This window comes from Tiliqua scincoides, chromosome 1, assembly GCF_035046505.1.
Source record: "Tiliqua scincoides isolate rTilSci1 chromosome 1, rTilSci1.hap2, whole genome shotgun sequence".
Lineage (NCBI taxonomy): Eukaryota > Metazoa > Chordata > Lepidosauria > Squamata > Scincidae > Tiliqua > Tiliqua scincoides.
The window spans coordinates 213991426-214011834 of record NC_089821.1 but is presented as its reverse complement, the minus strand read 5'-3'; the positions used below and the strand labels follow the sequence as shown (position 1 = coordinate 214011834).

Below are 20409 nucleotides of genomic sequence, written 5' to 3'. Positions count from 1 at the left end.
CTCTTCTGAGAGAAGGAAAAGAGATGCCATATCAACTTGCCTTTGAAAGGCAAATGTGTGTGTCATCAGGGTAATCATCTTTAAGAAAAACCAGTTACCAACTTCCTGAATTTCTGAAAATGGAATTATTTACTGTCTCGGTTAATAATGAATATACTTTTCACATTCATCATCTTCAGTCACTTGCTCCCCTGAGAGCAATTTATCACTATGTACTGAACTCCAAAAAAAGGCAACATTTTGTTTTGATGTAATAGCTGAGAAGACTACTAAATCACAAGCAAAAACGTTTTTAAAAAGAAAAGGATGTGTTAGAAATCTTTACAAGACCTGCAGGCTTTCCATTAAAAAACACAGGTTCCCTCAGAGACTGTACATGGAAAACTGGTTTTTCCCCTTTAAAAAACTTATAGTGAAATTAAACAAATCATGCCTGGAAATTGCAACTTGTAGGGTATGAATTTGCAATGAGAAGCACTTGCACACATAGGGGATTATCTGCTTATTTATGTTTCATTCTTGACCTATCTCAAGGGCTGAGTGTGAGTTTCAAGCTAGCCCATTCTCAGTGTTATCCTAGTAGTAGTTAGAAAAGAGATTTATCAATTTGCCCAAGGTCACCCAGGGAACAGGAAGGCTGAGATGGTTAGGTATATGCATTACATCTCTGTCCAGGTATGCTCACCTGAAGTAAGATGCAGTTTTTACCCTCCTTCCAGAAAAAAATAAAAAAAATTCTTGCTTCTAGTTATTATCTTTCTCCATAGTATTTGCATATTGCAAATACTATGTCACCTCCATTTGAAACATGCAGTGATTATTACTATACAGAGAGTTGTCCACCTCATTTAGAATTTGAGTAATTTTTGCCATGCTATCACAAATCTTCTATTTTGGTATTTGTGATGATGTAGTGAGCCACTGCAGGTGAACAATTCAAATATAGCCTCTACACGCTCTATATTGTTTGTGCCCTGGAACAGATATAGCCTGTGTGCAGTGCTGTCACTAGGGTTCATGTCACCCGGTGCAGGATGCCAGCGTGTCACACGCCCCCAGGTGATGGGCGTGGTGATGTACCATCACTCCACCCCCACTGGTTTTTTGACTTTACCTTTTGATAGAATAAAGATAGAACACATTCTGCATGAAATTACGCATTGATTGATATATAACTTGATGGTATTATTCCTCCAAACTGTGATTTTAGTTATTTTGGTCACTAGTGGTGTCACATCCCCCCAGGGTGTGAATTTACTAACACCTTATTGCAGCAGTTCTCAAACTTTTAGCACTGGAACCCACTTTTTAGAATGACAATCTGTCTAAGAACCACCAGAAGTCATGTAATGGTGGAAGTGACATCATCAGACAAATTAAAATAAATAAGTATAAATAATTAAAGTAAAACAAATAATTAAATAAGCAGAAGCCAGCCCTGTTCCAAGTAAATTTCCTCTGTAGCCTGCCTGCAATAATACCCCCCCTCCAAAACCAGTAAGGTTTTCAGTCCCACCCAGTGCCCAGTTCAATTTAAGAACTTCTGCTTAAACCAGATCACTGTCAGGATCCACCTAGCTTTGCAAGTCTCAAAAAGGTTCACCTGATCAGCTAAAGCTTCTTTTGATCCTTTTTAGGGGGGGCTACCTTCTGGAGCACTTGTTTAGCTCCAGGTGCATAGGATCAGGACCATTCTGGTATCCTTGCACTCTCCTTCACCTGATCTTCCACACCAGCCAAGGCATGTCTGCTTACTCATGAGTAAACGCGAACTTGAGGCTTAGTTTAGCTTTCCATAGGGCTCAATACATTCATCTGTATGGAGGGAGGGACTTCCTTTTCAGATGTTTTTGGGGGCTGCATTCATTGGATCAGGACCATTCTGATGTCTTTGGATATCTCTCAGCCTGCCCTTTCCGAAGGACTAAGGCAAGTTCACCTACTCGCAAGTAAACACACGATACGGCTCACTTTCACTTTCCATAGAGATCCATGCATTTTTTGTTCTCCAGTGTTTTGGCCATAACTCTTGATAGAAAGGAGATATTTCATTCTGGTTTTTTGCATTGCCTTCCGCTCAAAATTCCACATCCAACGGCATATAATAAGATGGGGCTACTCCTAACCACTGCAATTTTAGCGTGTCATCCCCCAGTGTGCGTCATCCCCCTGTGAGTGTCACCCAGTGCAGACCGCACCCCCCGCACCCCCTAGCAATGCCACTGCCTGTTTGGTCCATGATTGGAAGGTTGGGTGGAGATATAGGAGATGCACATAGACCTTCCATTCCTTGCAGCTCTATTGATGTACTGAATGGTGTACTGTATGGTGGGGGACAGAATGGTGTTGAACCCTGTGAGGCTTATTAGAACATAAGAACAGCCCGCTGTGTCAGGCCATAGGCCCATCTAGTCCAGCTTCCTGTATCTCACAGTGGCCCACCAAACCCCTCTGGGAGCACACAAGACAACAAGAGACCTGCATCCTGGTGCCCTCCCTTGCATCTGGCATTCTGACATCGCCCATTTCTAAAATCAGGAGGTTGCACATACACATCATGGCTTGTAACCCATAATGGATTTTTCCTGCAGAAATTTGTTCAATCCTCTTTTAAAGGCATCTAGGCCCAATGCCATCACCACATCCTATGGCAAGGAGTTCCACAGACCAACTACACGCTGAGCAAAGAAGTATTTTCTTTTGTCTGTCCTAACCCAACACTCAATTTTAGTGGATGTCCCCTGGTTCTGATTCTGTGTGAGAGTGGAAAGAGCATCTCTCTATCCACTCAATCCTTTCTATGCATAATTTTGTATGTCTCAATCATGCCCCCCTCAGGCGCCTCTTATTCCACATATGGTTTGTGAGCATGTGCTCAGCTGAACTCATGGTGCACTAATTCCAGGCATGTTTTTAAATATTTCATTTTGTAAGCCATCCTGTACATAGTGCCATTTGCAAAGGCAGTGGATAAATTTGGGATAGGACCCCAAGGCTGAGGTTCAAACCACACAAGCAGAAATCCATGTGAGAATGGGCATTTTCCACCGAATAAGCACACAATAGGATGCAAAACTCAAGTGTTTTCCTTCTTCTGAGAATTTTGTGCTGATATCCAAGTAACCCTTTGCCACTCATTGCCCTTTTAATATGTAAGTTTGGATTCTTCCATGTGGGTTTTTGAACATGTGACTTCACATCCATGAGTTTGGTAAGCAAGATGGCACACTAGACTGGTGGCTGTCAGAGAACTTTGCCACAGTTCCTCTTCTCCTTGTTTTCAGCTTTAAAAAGCAGTTGTTGACCTCCTTGCTTGTGCCATCCCCTTGCTTTTGTGGCAGGTGGCATAAAATGTGGTTTTTGCTTGATATTTTGCTCTGCTTAATATCTAGAGAGAGAGAGAGGAGAAAGAAGGGAAGCCAACAGCACTCCAAACCCCTTCCTCCTGCTAGAGAGGGGAGGTGCCATCTGTTTATATTATCCTAGGTATGCCTATCAGGAGTAAATCTCATTATGTACAATAGGACTTACTTCTGGAAACGTGTATATTGGGTGGCAGCCCAGGCAGTGAGGTGGCAATGGCACCTTTCCTGCTCCCCTTCTCCTTAGCTGCCTCTCCCTCTCCCATCATCACCTCCCCCCCGCATTTGACCCTGGGGAGGATGGATGTCATTAGTGATAAAACCTAATTATGATTACTCAGAAGTAATTCTGTTCATTGTGTTCAATGGGGCTTACTACCAGAAAAGTGTGTACAGGATTGCATAGTGGAGAGGTATGAATGACAGATAGGCAAGGGACAATGAAATTGGAATATCTTTGTCTGCTTGTCTGGGCATGGGGGAGGGGACAGGAGGATGCCAGCTTTGGGGCATGATCCTATGCCCATTTACTTGGAAGCACCAAGGACAGGCCAGCAATTTCGTTCCGCGAGAGTTGGCCAGGCATATGAATGCTGGCACAGAAAAAAAAGAGCAGGTGAATCCTGCTGTCACTTGTAATCCTTGCTGCCAACAGAAGGGCAAAAATTCAAGGGGAAGCTCCCATCACTTTTGACTGGCAAATGCTGCTGGTATACATTCAAACACAGGAATCCTGCCAAAGGATGATTGGAAGTACAGGTGGAGCCTGTTTATCCACAGATTTTCTATCCACGACCTGGCTCAACATGGGTTCCCAGATCTGTGTTCAGCCAAACTTGGCTCCACCTGAATCCTCTGAAGGGGACTGGAGCTCTGCTGCAGGCCTCTCTGAAGCCCACAGAGGCCACGCGCATCTGCCCACAGCCTCTGCAGGCTTCAGAAAGGCCAAAAAGGTAGGAAAAAAGAGCCACTTCTAGTTTCCAGAGGAAAACTGGAAGTAGTTGTTTTTTTGTTTTTTTTAACCTTTTTGGTCATTCTGAAGCCCGCAGAGGCTGTGGGTGGGCAGACGCACGCAGTCTCTGTGGGCTTCAGAAAACCCTCTGGAGGCAACTGGAGCAGAGCTCCGGTCCCCTTTGGAGAGTTTCAGGAGTTTAAGGGGCCAAAAACTGCTGATTTGCTTATCGGATCCCTCGCAGATTCTGAGGCCCCACCTACACTGGAGGAGGGACTAGCACAGCTGTTGTCTCAAAGAAAGCCTTGGATTGTGGTAATAGGTGATCCCAAATCCCTTGTTTTTTGAAACTCAGAGATGCAACTCACAAATGTATTTTCCCACAGAATAGCTGGAAATTTGGTGTAGGCCTAAACTTTATTTGCTTTGCTGAATAACCTATATGTTTCAGATATCATGTGTGTGTCTTCAATAGCATACCTTGATTTTCTACATACATACCATTTTTTCCCCATCAAAAGCCACCTTTTTGGCTTCATGTGAACTAAGAACAGAATCAAAGAGAGAGGTTTTTTGATATTACTGGCATATATGTCCCAGGCAGCAATTCTGCTCACAAGCAATTGAGTGATTCTGATTGGGGTAATAATGCTAAACTTCCAGGTCATCCCTGTAAAGGAAAGTAAAATGTAAAAGGCAGACCTCTGATGAATTATGCTTCAGATGAAAATTACTGTACAGGGATTCTGAATTTGGAATTGCAGAAAACTAGAAATGACAAAGCCTTCATATTTTCCTCATACTCAAAAACACCAGAAGTCATGTGTTTTTGAGTCATTCTGAGCCTGGTAGAGGCTGTTAATGGACACGTGTGGCCTCTGCTGGAGGCGAGGGGAGCAGAGCTTCTCTTACCATTGGAGGAAGCGTGTGGTGAGGGTGCACGTGGGGGGGGGGCGCAGACTCGATCTGCAGATAAGTGTACGACAACTTCCTAGTTCTTCTTTTCTGATGCCCAAAGAGGCCACAAGCTGCTGTTTCCGACTCATCTTTGAGTCAAAAAGTGGCAGAAGTGTCAGCAGTGCTGAGAGGGCAGGAACAGGCTGGCTGTAGCAAGTCTCAGAGCTGATAGCTGGGGCAGACAGCTGGAGAACTCTGTGCGTACAGTGGCTGGCTAACAGGCTCCTGTGAATCAACCTGCTGTCTTGACAATATTAGCTTATCTAGAGTTGTCACCCTGTGAATGTAAAGGACCATACAAAACAATAAACAACAACAAAAACTGTCCGCATGAAAACACTACAATTCTCAAACACACCTAACTCTAGAAAACAATTGTCTGAAGCAAACAATTGCTTTTCACAATATGGCCACTGAATGGAAGTTGCCTGAGGCTGTTGTCCTGTAGCAGCTGCTAAACATGATGAATCATTTTGCATGTGGCAATTCACCACCTTCAGTGCCAACATTTCGTTTGTCTTTTTTTCACCTCTGCTGATCATTCCTAATGGCAGCTTGTGGTGTTATGGTGATGAACCATTTAGGAAGTCTATGGGATACTTCTTCAGTCACCATGGAGGCCTCCTAAAACCACATCCATGCATTTAGGCCCACTAAATGCATGGATGTGGTTTTAGGAGGCCTCTGTGGTGACTGAAGAAGAAGTATCCCATAGACTTGCTAAATACAACTAAAGGGTGGGCCACACTTGCATGGTGTTGCTGACTGCAGTATCACCTGATGACTGGCATATGTGAACGAGTCAGCATAGACGCGAGTGATTTGTGAACGAGCACTCGGCAACTCTCAGACTAATGTGCAAATTGTCTCTGCAAAAATGTATTTGAATTGACATCAGGTAATATAAATCACCATCTATGGCAACATCAATATTTGATAACTGTAGCAGAGAGGACAAAAGCAAACGGTCACCAAAACAGCATTAAGTAGTGACTTACATGTGCCAATGAACCATCAGAATCCAACATCATTCAGATCACATCAAAATGCTCAAACCTCCTCAAATATGATTCTATTTCTTGCTCTTTCATAGAGTCAGTTAACTTTCAGAGTCTGAATTAGTTTATAGGATGTTGCATGAGATGTGGGAGAGTATACAGTCCCTTCAAAATGGTGCAATAGTTCTGTGATGCCCTTCTCTTAGGGCATGTGTGTGCATGCATGTATGTGTGTGTGAAAATATCAGTTCAGAGGCACTTGTCAGCTGCTGAACCAAGGATGGATTCAAATGGTAATGCAAGGGGACAAACTACCCCATCACACCAGTCCTAGGAACTGTATGCCAGGCCCTGTGAGCCACAGCATCAATGCAGTGAAGCAGGCCATTAACAAAACCTACCCAATTTCACTTACCAGTGACATGTCAAGTGCCGTGAACCTGCATTTGATTTTTAAAAAACATTCTGTGCTAATGGGCGCTCCAAGAGAATGCTCCCTACAAACATACCTTCCTCCTGAGAACCTGCTTTAGTGAGATAAGTCCTGAATGACTACATTGTTTCAGCTCTCTAACCCATTGAAAAAGGGCAGACATCTGAACAACACAGTGCAAATATGAGAGAACAATGGCCCCAGAGAGGCGCTGAGATGACAGAGACCTTCAACGCTATTTTCCTAATAAGAGACTTGGATTTAAAGGCCAGGTATGCAAACCAGTTCTGTTATACCATGTGGATGCTCTCTTGATACTAAAGGAATTGAGTGACATTGATAAATCACTCCATTCAAATGTGTGATATTTACAGAAATATCCAGTTAAGGCCTAAAAAACCCCCAACCAAAACTGCTTCATGAATTGCTATTAGCTGGAAAGCAGTGATGCCAGAAATGGAGAAATAATAGGTGCTTAATTTTGAGTATGAATGGCAAAATCTCAGCTCATATGAAAAGGCATTTATTTATCACTGATGTGCCAAGGGATGAACAGAATTCTGGGAACTGCTTGTTACCTAGATCACACAAGGAGTGTTCTTTTCTGTGGCCACATGTACAGACTGCTAGTGGCTATACCCAAGCCAAGGGACTCCCAGGAACTGGACAAATACTTGATCAATACGAGCAGCATTCTCCAGATTTTCCAGCCAGATCTTTAAGGGATGGGTTTTAACAAAATCAAAATGAGCAAGCGGTTGGACATCACAAATCACAGTAATCCCACTGCTGAATAAGCAGCAAGCCCATATGGAGAAATCTGTACAAGCCAGACATAATTTCTAGTCGTTTAGACTTTAATCCTGCTAAAGTTAGATGCAACAAGGTCCAGTGAAACCAATGGAACAAGTTAGTGCTATGGAACATCCCCAATCCCATTTCCTTCTCATCCCATTTCCTTCTCATTCCACCCTTCCCCATTCCACCCCTGCACTGGGCTTACAGCCCCTGCACTGGGCAGGATTCCCAAAGTCTGCCAGGATGCACAGGAAGACTTTTGCCTTCCCACCGGCTTCTAGCACTGCCACAGTTTTACAGCTGCTTTGGGGCAGCCTGTGCCTGTAGGCATTCTGCTGGTGCTAGCACTAGTTAGGATTACATTCTGCCAGTGCTATCACTAGTTAGGAGTGGGACATAAGGCTACAATCCTATAAAATCCTTCATGATAACAAGTCACATTTAACACAATTGGAGTTACTTTTGCTCAAAGTGTAGATCTGTTGTTACATTTTAAATAAATGTTAAAAGTGCTGGTTGTCAGAGCGGATTAAGGCTGCAATCTTATATAAAATTACTTGGGAGTACGTCATACTGAACTCAATACACGCATAGAATTGGGCTGTAAGGCTGTAATCCTTAACACACTGACCTTGGAGTCAGCCCAGTGAAAGTAGTAGGGCTTACTTCTGAGTCAAAATGCATAGGACCAGGCTGTACACCCACTGGTCACAGGCCTGTCGGTATTAATTTCACTATAAAAGATATGCTCAGAAAAAGAAAATGATGGACAGAATGTCAGTTGACAATTATACTGTTTGGCATAAATGTATAGACAGCAGCTCACCATTCACTAGTCTTGTACATCTGAGAAAACTCATCTCACAAAACTGTAGCAGCTGTTACTGTTTGGATGAGAATTGTAATAAGCCATATGGTATGGCAAGAAACCCCCCTGCATATTCTCACATGGACAAATATTATTATTGCAGAGAATAAACACATCAATATATTCACTTTTTCTCTGGGGAAGGATACAGTCTTCAATCTAATGTTGAAAATATTATCGGCTCCCCAGTGAGCCAGTTGTCTGAAAGGAATGTTGTTAGATATTCTAAAGAAGTTACTTAAAATCCAGGGGCTACGTTTTAGGCTCTAATTGGATTTCAGCGCCATTGTGGTAAAAAGTGAATCATTATGTGAAATTAGGCTGCCACTAGGGAACAAAATCAGCAGCGGGTTCAAGGGGTATGGAGGGATTCTAGGAGCAGTGGGTTTGTCAGGTGACGGGGCAGTGTGTGGCTATCAGGTACATGCAATCGAGCAGTTCTAACCCACGAGGACCAAAGAACCTACTGACATGAATGGGAAGAAAGGGGTGTTGACTAAACTTAGGAACAGTTCTGATTGATAAGACTGTGGCATCAATGTGTAAGTGAAAGAGAATGTCCTGGAGCGCCACAAGCTGACACCCAAAATGTGGTGGGTGTTTAGTTCCCGTCAATTCTGAAATTTTTTCCTAGGATAAAAGAGTATCACAGAAATAATCTTGAGGTCCAGTGGGAAAAGGGTAGGGGGTTTGTTTGATGGTAGAATATGGGCATTTGTGAATTGATTCTTTCCTAAACTATAACGTGGATAGCTGCAGATAATATACAGGTGTTTCTTGGAAAAGGATAAACCATATTTCCCCCCTACCCCCAAGTGTTTGCACTAGTCATTTAAAACTAGCCACCCACATTTTCTGAGAATTGATGTAGAGTTTTGATTAAGAGAAGAGAGATAAGTTTCCCAAATGGCAAGACTGAAAGTGCCATCTATTGAAAGACCATTCTCCTTATGGTCAAAGTTACCTCAGAGGCTCACAGCTGCACTGTTTGGTACATAGTGCTGAATTTGGCAGCCGAAGAATATCAAGACTCTGCCTGGAGAAAGTTCAAACCAGAGGAAGGCAATGAATTTCAGTGGGGGTCTCCTAGTTTCTTCCATCCAACACTGGCCCCTGAACTACTTTCCCAGTTTACATGTCTACCCTCCATCCGAGCCCTGTGTCCTTCTATGTTTTGTCCTTTCTAGAATTCTGGGTAATATGTAGTGATGGCCACTATCTTAGATACCTTTAAGAAGGGATTAAGATAGAACTGTCAATGGCCATTAGTCATGATGATACAGAACCACTAGATTTAGAGGAGTTGTTGTGAACTCCGTGTTGTGAACTTCTCAGAAGCATCTGACCGGCCAATGTGACAAACAGGATGCTGGACCTTTGATTTGATCCAGTGGGACTCTTCCTAGGTATCAGCCACCACATTCTGCAGAGCGGATCTGTGAGACCAGTGGACAGAGTTGGCCCATGACCTCTCAGCATCTGAGACAGAATGCTAAATTCTGCCCCACCTTTATCTGGTGATGTGCCTGTCTCTGCTTCTCCCACTCCCGGGACTCGAAAAGGAAGAAGAGGGTGAAGAGGAAGTCTGAAAGGAAGGAGAATGGTGGCCTAGAGCAGGGGTGCTCAAACTTTCAACTTTAGGGATGCTGGACCTTTAACAAGTGTATAGAAGAGAGAATTTCAGCAGGTGCAGCTTGTCATCTGTGGGATGACAAGTTGCACCTGCTGAAATTCTCTCTTCTATACACTTGTTAAAGGTCCAGCATCCCTAAAGTTGAAAGTTTGAGCATCCCTGGCCTAGAGCATCACATATTCCAGCCTGCTACTCTATTCTCCTTCACAGATCTACTCCTAATTCTCTTTGTTCTCCAGTCCATGGAATGGGTGGAGGAAGAGGAGCAGTCTATGCTAGTGGGCGTCCCCATCAATCTGCAGCCTGAGGTGACCTGCCTATGGGGCTTTCTGTTGTCAGCTGCAGAGAAGAAGCCCTGTATCATTGGAGCTTCATCTGACAACAATGACAGCCATAGGTACACAAAGCTCTTGCTTATGGTCACAAAACTCTTAAAAACAGAATATGCAGTAAAATAAACTATGCACATGTACTAAGTTTACGAACACTGTTCCAAACACAGAGTTTGGATTTTTTTTTTTCATTGCACAAACATCCTTGATTTAGGCTACGGTAAACATTCAAAAATTTGCTTGCATAAATCAGTTCAGTCTTCAATACGTATACTGCAAATGTTGAAATTCTGATTAGAGTCACCTGACCCCGGCACCTGGATTTTTCTAGAAACATCTGTAAGTCATACTTTGTTTAAATTTAAAAACATACACAAAATATTTACACACAAGCACAACAATATGGAGCTTAAGTGGAACGAAGAGGAAGAACAAAGCCCTGTTTCCCTTTGGCAGTTTTTACTTAAACTAAACACTTCTCTTCCTAAATGCCAAGAGACCTCTAGGTGGGAAATTAATTCTGCAGTGCATACTTAATGGGCATATTTGATTGCCTGTAATTTACCACTGAGGCTAATTAAAGGCAGGCAGGGTTGAGTCCTTTGAATTGTTCATATGACCAAGTCTGATACTGTTAGCTAAACGCTTGACTAAAGATTTTCACTGAGCATTTTCCTGAACTGTATTACATCACCACTATTGTGGGCAGATCTGATAAGCAAAGTATGATCTCTTCCCCTGCGTAACGCAGCAATAGAGACTGTGTAATGTTTGTGGCATGAGAAATTAACAGGCACCACTCTCTGACACCACTCATATTTCAGTACATTCAGACAGTGAATGCACCATGAACCACTGAATTCATCCAGGCAGCCAGGCTGATTTCTGAAGCCACATGAGCCCGTATAAAAAAATGGTGGAAAATATATTAGCCAAGTGTGATGACAGCTTACTTTATACAGCATGAGAATGAAGACATCTTTAGCCAGCATATAGAACAAAGCCTCACTATAAGCTGGGCAGCCCTATCCTAACCTGCGCTGCAGTATCCAGCGCAAGGTTGGAGGTGGCTTCCATGCAACTTTGTGGCTTCCATACAACTTTGAGTAAGGGGATAATCATCCACTTACTCCGAGCAGTGCCCCACCCACCTCAATGTGGCTATTTGGATCTTCATGAGTTAAATCGATGGTGCAAATTCGAGCAGCTTGGTGTAATGCCAGGATTCTGGGGAGGGGGGTTAGGATCCAGCCTAAGTACCAGAGGCCAGTCCCACCCACCTCCCAGGCCTAGTCTGCCCACCAGCCTGTCTGCTGCCCACCCTGAAACGCCCTCTCCCTGCCCTCCCAAACCCCCCATGCCAGCCTCCCCAGACCAGCATGAATTTACCTTGTTCTGGCGACCTCCCTTCGCCTCCGGTCAGCGGGGGAGGCGTTCACCTGTGTCCATGGTTTAACTTAACCACCAGAATGGAATGGAACCACCAGCGTTCCAAAACCCCTGTGGATACGGGGAACATGCCTGTATAGTACAAGCTAATATTTCCCCATCCCCAAGCAATGAAACACAGGAGAATTTATGATTAGGAATATAAGCAACAAGCCAATAAACAGCTGATAGGACTTTCAGTGAGTCCGTTTTCTCTCTGCTTCAAGAGACAGCTATTGTTATGTTTGTCCTTACAGGTGAAGCTGGAGGAGGAAAGCTAACAGGCAGACAACAAGCAAACTGGATTCTATCTGCAATACACTACTAGGGCTCAGGTTTGGAGGAAAATATTCCATATATGAAGGACTTGTTTGGCTACATTTGAAGGGAGACGAAGCAGCCTGCCTGAGTAATCTCAATTCACTACACTGGCTACCTCTTCCCTCCCACCTGACTCCTCGTTTGATTCAGAGCTGAAGATTAGTTTGGAAAACCAAAACAAATAATACACTTAGGCCCAAATCCTAACCAACTTTCCAGCACTGACGTAGCTGTGCCAATAGGGCATGTGCTGCATCCTGCAGTTGGGAAGAAGTCACGGAAGCCTCCTCAAGGTAAGAGAATGTTTGTTTCCATACCTTGGAGCTGCATTGCCCTAAGGACAGTGCTGGAAAGTTGGTTAGGACTATACCCTTAGTGGTCTGTTCGCAAGGCATTGTCTTTCACTGCATTTCCTCTCCTATCTGTCTGGAGGAAGCCTCGCTAGTCAGGCCATGATGTTAGAACCACCCCTACATCACAGTCTCCAATCTACAAGGCTGTGAAACTGTAAAAGCCTATGCTGGGAAGAACCCCAAGATGTATTCTTTACAAGCTGTGATATGCTTCTACTTCTGTGCCCCAAAGAAGAAAGCAAACGCAGTATAAACACAATCAAGCTCAAGGTTTTAACTAAATACAAAGTTAGCTCTCAAAATATGTTTAACCATACCCTTTTTCTATTTGTTTTGATGTGGTAACACTTGATGTGACACAATGCTCATTACCACAAAGGAGTCATATATTACCATGAGTAGAATCACAGTGGAATTAGTAGGTGGTGCGGAGTTGGTGCTGGTTGCACAGACCAGTTCAACCATAAGCTTTTTGAAAGGGTTACTCATGACTTAAACACAACTCCATGCATGAATAGTGAAGCAGCAACTGAATGATAAATTCTGAAGGGCTTTCTACGTCATTTTTGCATAAAATTTAGGCAACAATTTTGCTGCCAGAACTCTATTTCCCTTTACTTTATCAGAAGCCTCTGACAATAAAACAAAAGAAAACCCCAAACTTGATTTCACATGCATAACTCTCCTAAGATTCATTGGATTTAAAAGTGATTTACTTTGCCTAGATTGGGCCTTTCCTTTTGCTTATATAACACAACATATTTTTATGTTTGTTCAATATGAAAAAAAACATAATCAGTCAAAAATTAAAAACCACTCAAAAATTCTACTGATCTAAAGAAAATGTTTAGTGTACATCCCAAATATAGAGAAATGTATTACTGCTATTACACAGAGACCTTACAGTAGGCCAGTACTGTTACCCTACACATGCCTGATCTCGTCTGATCTTGGAAGCTAAGCAGGGTCAGGCCTGGTTAGTACTTGGATGGGAGACCGCCTGGGAATACCAGGTGCTGTAGGCTTATACCATAATCTTTCGAGACTGAAGGTTGCCAACCATACAGTAGTTCCCTTCTAAGGCAGAAAGTAGGGCAAGTCCATTGTACTGTGACACCTGTGATTCTACTTCATAGTTCCACTCTGTGATTACTGAGGGCACAATCCTAACCCCTGCTAACTGGGTAAGGGGCACTTTTTAAGTGGGTGCTCTTCTTTTATTTAGCAGGGGGAAAGTAACTGGCCCTCCTCACCCCAGCAGTGTCTTTTCTAGTGGCTGTCTGCTGGTGTTCTTTTGCATCTTTTAGATTGTGAGCCCTTTGAGACAGGGAGCCATTAGTTGTTTGTTTGATTTTCTCTGTAAACCGCTTTGTGAACTTTCCATTGAAAAGCGGTATATAAATACTGTCAATAATAATAATAATAATAATAATAATAATAATAATAATAATAATAATAATAATGTCTACTCAGAAGTAAGTCCTATTTTGTTCAATGGGGCTTACTCTCAGGAAAGTGTGGTTAGGATTGCAGCCTTAGACACATAAGTTTGTGCTGGTAGAACAGACCTTATAGAGTGTTCACGTTGTACTCCCTCTATACCAAATGCTGTCAACTCTCTCCTGTGCAACAACATTGCCTGATGCAATAATTATGTATACACATAGGATGGCTGTTCTAGCCTAGTGGAGACAAGTTCATTGGATCCACCATTCAGCAGTTCTCTAACTGTGAGTCTGAGACCCACCAGTCTGTTGTGACCCAATTTTTGGTGGTTCGTGAAATTGACAGGGCAGATCAGGCTCTGTGCATCAAGGGTTAAACAAGCTGCTACAGGAGGGGGGAGCACAGTGCCCAATCATCATTATAGCCATACCCCTTGGCAATTATAAATCAGGCAGCAGGCCCCAGGGACTTTAAAAAGTTTGGAAACCACTGCACTATATTATACCAACATTAACCACAGTTAGTTCACTGTACTAGTGAATTTTTGAAAACTTTTTTGATACTAATTTTACAACAACTGAAATGTTTTCTACAAGTACACAATCACAATATTGCTTTAAAATTACTTTTTCTTCAGGTGCCTTAGAGCCCAATCCTCTCCAACTTTCTAGCAAGGATGCAGCCATGCCAACAGGGTATGCAGTACACCCTGCAGTGAAGGGGCTGTCACACAGGCCTCCTCAAGGTAAAGGAACATTTGTTCCCTTACCTTGGGGCTGCATTGCAGCTGCATCTGTGCTGGAAAGTTGGACAGGATTGGTCCCTCAGTTATTTGACTTTTTTCCTCTAATAATACTAATTGTTCTCTTTTTTTTCTTCCTAAAATATGGCTCTATTCAGATGTAGTGCCACAGGCTAAGCGGATGGGGCACTGGCCAAGGTCTCTCAGGCTTTGGAGGATCTACCACCAACTCCGCCGATCACTTCTATCTGACTTGTATATCATCTACTGCACCTGCACAGTAGCTATATCAATGAACTCCAAGATAATTATGCTAGAGCAGAGACCTTCATAATCTGTTGGATACTTAGCAAGAAAGGTTAATCCAGTTTTAATAAGAAAGGATATATGTCCTCCTAACTGCATGTCATCCATGTAATAAGAAATCTGTTACAGTTTATGAGCTGTTTTCCCCCTTCAAATAGAAAAATCAGACAATAGCTATCTGTTATTTACATCTTATTTTGGTCAGAACTATCATATTGTTAACATTGCTGATAGACTCCAAGAGCTAGGAAAGCAGTTTGTCATTCAAAGAGAACAGACAATTTTTTAAAAAGTGATTTTACACTTTTGCAACAACTTCCTCTGGTATTCCTACAACAATTAGTTTCAATTCAGCCACTAAAAATTGTGATTAAAATGCTAACATAAAAACTAAAGTATATTTTAATGCATACTACACTCATACACTTCGTGAGTTTTGACTTTCACTATGAAAATCACTTTCTATATTTAGGTTCCTTTCTCAAAAGTGGTCAGAATATCACATAAGGAAAAAAATGTTATTAGCATATTCAAAACCAATGGCTAATTTATTAGAAGTTTTGCCTAATAACTTAAAACAGTAACTGTGGCTTAAACACTGGAAGACAGATTTGGACTTTTTCTGTTTAGAAATACCCTGCAGCTTTGATATGCCACAACCACTCTCATTTAAAATTACTAAAACTTGACAAAGAAAAAGAAAAAAACACTTTAACCCAGCATCCATTTTACTTACCACTTCCTTCCCAAACACAGCTTCACTTGGAAAATGATCCATAATGAAGAGAGAATGCAATTTATCTTTTCTTGTTTAGAAAGGGATCATTTCACTGCTAGGGAAGAATAATGAATAGAATCTGCCAAGCACTTCCTGACACAAAAATGGTTCAGTGGCAAACGACTCTAGAAGGATCTGGGCAGTGGCATTTATTTTGTGATTCAAAGCTTAAGCATGCTTCACTTGAATGAACACTTGAAAAACATGTACAGTACTAGGGAAACATAAAAGAAAAAAAAATGCATGTACTCCCAGCATTATCATCAACTGAAAACGTTCAGCTCAGGTTAACTCTACTTTGTCACACCCAGTGCTTTTTTTGTAAAAGAAAAGGTGCAGGAACTCACAACTTGTTAAAATTTTATTTATTTATTTTTAAACCATTTTTTATTGGAGAAATAAAATATTTTTAATGTGCTTCCCCCCTAAAGATGAACTTACTTCTGAGTAGACATGCATAGGATTGGGCTGTCAAACTCCACATCCCCTTCCCCCTAGCTACTTTTTCTACACATGGAGAAAAATATTGTACAGGTGCACTTGTAGCGTGTAGTATGTAGTGTGGCACTACTTTGAGGAGAGGAAGCAGTGAATGGATTCAAAAAAATGGCTTACATGAGTTCCATGTAGTAAAATTACTCTAAGCAACTGTGGGAGTAAGACAAAAAAGGAATTCTTACACAAGAGGGGTCCTTAGGTGCACATAGAAACAGCTACGTTTGCAAACAAGCGATTAAATATGGTTTAATTCAGGTATCAGAATACTCTGTGTCTTTGGGAAGGAGCTTGGCATGCAATTGTATGTTCTCTGCTGCCCTGAGCAGCTGCTGTGCATTGCTGGAGAGGAGCTGCAAACGCTGGCTGGCGGAGGGCATGCTTGTGGGGGAAGGATGAGGAGGATCTCTGGCAAGGCTGGACAGCACATTGTACACACGTAGAATCCCTTTTCACCTGCACTTAGCATGTGAAAGCGGGTGCAGATATATATCTCTGCGAGGATTAAGAGCCCAATCCTAGGTATGTCTACTCTGAAGTAACTCTCGTTCTAGTCAATGGAGCTTACTTCCAGGAAAGTGCCTAGGATTGCAGCTTAAGAGCCCAGTCCTATGCATGTCTACTCAGAAGTCCACTTTAGTGAATGGGGCTTACTGTGGATAGGATGGCAGCCTCAGGGCCCAATCCTGTGCCTGTCTACTCAGAAGTCAGTCCCATTAGAGGCAGTGGGGCTTCCTGCCAGGAAAGTGTGGACAGGACTGCAGCCTCAGAGCCCCTCCTCTGCCTGTCTACTCAGAAGTCAGTCCCATTAGAGGCAGTGGGGCTTCCTCCCAGGAAGGTGTGGAGAGGACTGCAGCCTCAGAGCCCCTCCTCTGCCTTGTCTACTCAGGCTATGACACTTTCCTGGGAGTAAGCCCCATTGAACACAATGGAACTTACTTCTGAGTAGACATGCATAGGCTTGGGCTCTCAGGCTGCAAGGCTATGCACCCTTTCCCAGGAGCAAGCCCCATTGAGCACAATGAGACTTACTTCTGAGTAGACACACCTAGGCTCATGCTGCAGATTGGCACAGGGTCTGCACCAGCCAGCTTCCTTCCCCTCCTCCTCCGCCAAGCCAGTACCTGGGTGTTCCATGGGTGCGGCAGCCCATCTCCCTGGCTGGCTAGCTGGCTGTCCGTTCTCCTCCTTGGTGTCGGTGCATGTCCCCCGCGCCCTCCACTGGCTTGGAAGCTGCACGAGGAAGCACAGCGCGGGGGAAGGGGAGGCGGGCTGGGCTCAGGAGATGGGGGCAGGAGGGGGTCATTGTGCAGTCAGGCAGGGGCCAGGCGCCTGCCCACCCTGCACCCCCCCAGCAGCCACCCAGCGAATGCCTCTGTTTTGCTCCCTGCCTCCTGGAATGCCTCCGAAGGGGAGGGGCCCCTGCAAAAAGGTGCCGGAACTCCGTCCGTCCCCCCTCCCCCCGCGTTCCATTAGACAAAAAGCCCTGGTCACACCTAAAAGAAAATTAAAATGCCGTCCAACCTCTTTGTGGGTGTTTTTAGGAAGTAAACTATAGGTAAAAAAACTACAAACTAGAGGCCGCAATTAGAAACAGCTGAATGAAGACATTTACTGGAATTGACTTATTAAAGAAACACACACTTTCTGTGATCTTTATGTAAGTATTTTTTAATCTTATATGACAAATTAAGAGAGCTCACCATAACATTCTACTGCACCTGCCATAATAGGTTTTACCTCCCTTCCTACTTCTGTTAAACTCCTCTTAGACAGGTGCACAAGCCAGCATAGAAGCCCTGGTGTCGAGGAGGGGGGTCAGTATGACTGAGCACTGACTGAGGCCCACAACCAAATAGGCCAGTGGCTCTCAAACTCTCAGGGAAAGTTTGATCTGCAATAAGTATGTGCGGGAGCGGGAGGAAGGCAGAGACGCGACCTGCTGAATCTCACTACTTTGGAAGGGCACAGAGGTTTGCTGCCACTTACCAGAGCATGCAGCAGCCTCCTAGGATGCGGGGAGGACAGGGTTCTCTGGCTGGGGCATCACGGCGCCCAGTTTGAGAACCACTGGAATAGGCTATTCATTGCCTACCTCTATAAACAATAGCCCTGCTTTTGCTATCACTGCCTGTTTATCAGTTCTCTTCAAGCTCATCATCAGTTACAAGAGCAGCAACTGTCATTCAACTTGGCCTCATGTCCTGGGCTGTGGTATGGATGAGCCTAGAAGGATAAGGCAGTCAAATGAGTAGTGGTGACATAGTCAAGGACAAAATCGGCCAACTTCAGGAGGGGGCCCACAGAGACCTTACCTAAGGATGCCCCAAAACCTGGGGCTGACACTATTGCTGGACATGGGGTTTCCTTCGCATCTGTCTAATTAGCCCCTGCTAATTGGGTAAGAGGCACTTTTTCAAGTGGGTGCTCCTCTTTTTAGCAGGGGGAGAGTAACTGGCCCACCTCACCCCAGCACTGTCTGTTCTAGTGGCTGTCTGCTGGTATTCATTTGCATCTTTTTAGATTGTGAGCCCTTTTGGGACAGGGAGCCATTTAGTTATTTGATTTTTCTCTGTAAACCGCTTTGTGAACTTTTAGTTGAAAAGCGGTATATAAATACTGTTGATTGATTGATTGATCTGTCTAGAGCCAATCTGCATGTGAAAATCTGTTTATATCGACTACATTATCAGGGTGAGAGAATATGTAGGAAGTATGATGGACTGGACTTGTACACTATGTATTTATTTTAACTCGTTTTATAGCATGGCCCTATGTTCTGCTGTGCTTGATAGCTGAGTGCAGGATTAGGTATAAGCACCAAGTACTGGATTCGGCTTCTTCTTGTTCTGGAGCTGGATGATGGCCTTGCTCTTCTCTACCAGGCAGCAGCAGCTGTCATTAGCAGAGTGGAGGGTGAAGAATAAAGTGACAACTTCCACTGCATCCAAGAATCTACTGCAGTGGTGCCATCACTTTAGCAGTGCCAACACTGTCATCTTGCCAGCTAGAACTGACACAAAGAGTTTAAGTGTAGGGTCACACAACCGAAGACCTTTGTCCCACTTGTTTGAGGCAGGAGTATGCTACAAGTGGCACAAATTTTGGCTTGCCTCAAAGTAGCTAAAGGTGATGATATGATTAGGCAATGCATTCTTTTGAGCAGCTAGGGTGTGTGTGTGGGGGGGGAGGGGTTTCAGCAGCACATCTATAGCATACTACATAGCAAGGTTCCTCTTTGCAGTAATGCTGAAGTGTGGTTTTTCAGGAAATCTCTCTCTGGTTTTTTTTCCTTTGAAATCTGCAGCCAAGCATCTGAGTATCTCTTATTTGGCCTCACATTTTGTAAAACACAGACAATATTGTCTCTTTGCAAGGAATTGTGAACTCTGTGGCCTTGCCAATTAAGTCAGGATGTCTCCAGTGCATTATTTATTGTTTAGAACTGGCTGAATATAGGCCAGAGAGTCTCAAATATTTCCTTTAACTCAGCTCTTTAACCCAGTCTTTGATTATTTGTGCCCCTACTACTGTATCAAACTGAAGAAGAGTTCTTGTATTATACTTTGTCTTCTATAATTTAACAGATTATTAGTTTTCTGCAAAAAAAAAACACATCCCAGTAATTATGCCTAGAAAAGTAAATACACAGATCTAACAGGAATACAAATAACTATGCCTTGTTGTAATATGAAATATACTTCCATTGTGTTTAGCAGTAGAAAAATGATAATGAAGCAAAATGGCCTTAGAAAGCCTCTAATTTTGGTAAATAAGGCTAGATAGTGAAAGAATATGAAATTAGCAACAAATACAAGCAGAAAATGTCCTTACTGGAGATTTAAGGAAATCTAATTGCAGGTAAAAGGAAAACAGAAAGTGTATCTCAAAACTGGATTTCTATTTTAAACCGGAGTTTGTCAGACAATAACATGGGATCTTTCCTCAAGATCACAATGACCATCCATCAAAAATCTATTTTTTGCTTACTGAGAACTAGGTAAAGTAATTCAACAAGAAATATGATGTTCAATTTTAGCCTTTTGTAGAAAGCTAGCAAAAGGTGAGAAATAAATCATCTGTGCATCATTTTTTTTATTGATCTTCCCACAAAAAGAGATTTAAACACTTTACACGACAAGTCAATGTTTTTGGTCATGCCCAACCCCGGAATGCTTTACACGGAATTTCTAGGATGCCGTTGCAT

General features: G+C 43.0%; 1 pseudogene; it reads left to right on the top strand.

Moving 5' to 3' along the window:
* Nucleotides 1–13344: 13344 nt before the first annotated feature.
* On the top strand, nucleotides 13345–13460 carry LOC136637651 (5S ribosomal RNA; annotated as a pseudogene).
* Nucleotides 13461–20409: the final 6949 nt, after the last annotated feature.